Source organism: Bidens hawaiensis, unplaced genomic scaffold (assembly GCF_021521415.1).
Source record: "Bidens hawaiensis isolate Kalapana, Puna unplaced genomic scaffold, B.hawaiensis_p1.1 tig00034706_1, whole genome shotgun sequence".
Taxonomy (NCBI): domain Eukaryota; kingdom Viridiplantae; phylum Streptophyta; class Magnoliopsida; order Asterales; family Asteraceae; genus Bidens; species Bidens hawaiensis.
Window position 1 is genome coordinate 195,490 of NW_027496029.1, and position 3,658 is coordinate 199,147.

Consider the following 3,658-nt stretch of genomic DNA (forward strand, 5'->3'; position numbering starts at 1 on the left):
GACAAGGTAGATCAATTTATTAAGTCTTCTATAATTTTTAAAATTCTTTTATAGTTTCTGCAAAGTAGGTGAAGAATCTAATCCTTGTAATGAAATTCAGGTTGAAAGAGAGCTAGCGGGCTCCCCATGTTCTGTATCGGAAACCGTAAAGTGGATTGCACACGGAGCACACCGCAACGTTTACAAATACGACTCATACGACATCAACGGTTTTGAATTTCGTACAAAATCTCATGATGGTAGAGTTTACCAGAACAGCGGGGTTGGTGTAGAGGCGGATGACATGCACATCAAAAAAGACGTGGTGATGTATGGACAAACTTTTATTTTGGGGTTTTGCAAGAGATATGGGTCCTAGATTATCATACTAAAAGAATTCCGGTCTTCATGTGCCAATGGGTTGACCGTAAACATGTCAAACATGATATTCTTGGTTACACGTCGGTCGACCTAAACAAATTTGGCAACAAGGATGATCCGTTCATATTGGCCTCGCAAGCACGCCAGGTGTTTTATGTTCAAGATCAGCTGGATAGAAAAAAGCATGTTGTCCTCATGACTCCACCCAAGAATTATAGGCATTCGTATGACAAGGTCAATGAGGAATTTAGTACCGTAACTTTCCCTCATGAGGGTAATACATTGCCACTTGTACAACCAAATCAACTGCTTCGTAATGAGTCCCCAGATGATTATTGGAGGCCCGGGAAAAAGCCTACAACTATTCGTAATGGAGATTGACACCGATGTCGGGGTTGTCGACCCAGCAGTTGTGTTCGTCGGCTAGTTAGATGTAAATAATGTTTAAATATAGTTGTGATACATGATATCACCATTCTTTACTTTGTACTTATTAATTCAAACTAAAGAAATATTGGTTATTTTTAATACTATTACTACTTATACGTACAGGCCGGTTTGTTGAATTCATTTCATCTTCTGGCTATTTTGGTCAATTGGTGTCAAGTTTAAACATACATCATGTTACATCGATAAAAGTCACAATTGACTTGTAGTGTACCATAGTAAGATCAATAAAGTCATTACACTCATAACTAACTCGTGCGATATCAAAGTTACATTAATACAAAGAAAGCCAAAAATGCATCATGTTGTCTAGGGTGTTCGGTGACAGTCATCATTTCTCGTCTGATGGTTTTGTTTCTTGCACAACCTTTATTTGGTTATGTTTCAACATACTTTTCAACAGCTGGTTTCCTGCAAAACATTATCAACTCATTTTATAAAAAAAGACCATTATGCCCTTCTTTTCACTAACCTGCATACCAAAATTGTACCCTCCAGACTTTGAAGAAGCCTTTGAACAAATAAAATTCAGTTTTGAAAAACCGCTTCCAAACTCAATGCCCACACCAGTAACCTTAGATTTAAGATTTGGTGATGGCATTGAGTTTTGGAAAGGATTTTATCAAAATCTAAGATCTTTGGGAAGTTTAAGATCTGTGGAAACCTTAGATTTTTTCTGCTTGGCCAAGTTTGGAATTCACATAACATATATAGAAGTGTAATAAATTTCAGTCACCAGTTTTATTGCAGTCATTAAAGTCTCTGTTGTTATATAGTTGGTTGTTGAGTGTATAACACACTATAACTGCATACTACCTGTCAAAATGGTTTCCACACGCTTTGGAAACGCATAGAAGCTAATTATTTTTGGAAATTAATTACATTTATACCTACTACCTGTTCAAAATCTTGGAAATATATTTATGTAATGATAGCCTACATTCAAATTAATTAAAATAAAAAAAACTAGTAAATCACACGCTTTGTACGCTTTTAATACCTGTCAAAAATCTTGGAAATATTTTTATGTAATGATAGCCTACATTCAAGTTAATTAAAATAAAAAAACTAGTATATCTTACTAGATACGCTACAAATCAATTGAACTACAATAAATTACTGTCTCAACTACCAAAAATTAAATTTTAGGTCTATTTTGTTATTCAATCACACTAACATCTATTTTGAAGTTAAATAAAAAAAACTACATCCAATACGCTATACATACGCATAAACCAAAATATAATAATAACATTTACAGTTAATAATTAATAACATTTACAATAATAACTCTTAGTTAAAAATATCACGCTTTGGAAACGCTCAACACTCTACAGTTAATAATAACATTTACAATTATAACATTCACATAATATAAGTGATTAGGTATTAAAAAAAACCAGTCATTAAATTTCAGCCACCAGTTATATATATCACGCTTTGAAAACGCTCCACGCTTTACAGTTAATAATAACATTTACATCAATAACATTCACATAATATAAGTGATTATGTATTAAAAAAAATTAATATGATTAATCAATTCACATAACATAAACATATTAATACCAAAATATAAAAATTACAATAATAAAATTTACATTAATATAGAAAACCAAAATTACATAAAACTATAACTAGCTCCTAGCGTCCGACTCCGTCTCAGAATCTACATCGACATCCATCGTAGACCTCCCTGTAGATTCCGTATCCGAATCTACATCCGGATTCTCCTCTGGAGTATGAGAGGGCATGATCCTCTCGTACATGCCATCGGAGGTGTAGGTGGAGTCCCTAAGCCTATGGAGGCGAAGGTTCACCTGAGAATGGAATGCCCCATAAACGGACACCGCCTTGAAGTGCTCCAAGTCGTTCAACTCGATGTATGCCACCTCAATTCCCAGCACTACCATTTCAGTGCTGAAATAATCAGCAGTCGTGTACCCAAGCCACCTAACCATTCGGTTAAGTTGTTGGTACGAGAAGGTTTGAGGGTTGACATAGTCAATATACCTCACCATTTGATTCCTCCGGAAGGCGCCGGAAAAAACGTGGAATCGTATCGTGAAAAATGTGGGGTCGTAGTAGATGGGGGCTTGAGCACCCGGTGCACGTTCGAGCCAAGCTGCAACCATTATTGAAAATTATAATCGGAAGAAAGGTGGATTGTGAGTGTGATAGTGGATTCTGATTATGGATTGTGATTGTGATTGTGGATTGTGATTGTGATTGTGACTGGTATTTAAACACCATCGGAAACCGCCGGTACATCTCCTTGACAATTTGAATTTGGCGGCACAAGAAACTGTAAAGGCATTGATGACTTCGCCACTCGTCAAATCAATGTGTGGCCATTAATTACGTTTTTGACACGCTTAAACATATTTTAGTGTGACCATTGATCAATTATAGCCACACATAATAAGTGTATATGTGACAATAAAAAACTTAGAAAAAATAAAACAAACATACTCTTTGGTCACACAACCTCTTATAAGTGGCCATTAATTACATTTGGACACACTTAAAAATATTTAAGTGTGACCATTTCTCACTTATAGCCACACATAATAAGTGTATCTGTGACAATAAAAAACTTATAAAAAATAAAACTAAGATACTCTTTGGTCACACAACCTCGTATAAGTGGCCATTAATTACATTTGGACACACTTAAAAATATTTAAGTGTGACAACTTATCACTTATAGCCACACATAGTAAGTGCATCCGTGACAATAAAAAAATTAGGAAAAATAAAAGTAAACTACTCTTTGGTCACACAACCTCCTATAAGTAGCCATTAATTACATTTGGACACACTTAAAAATATTTAAGTGTGACAATTTATC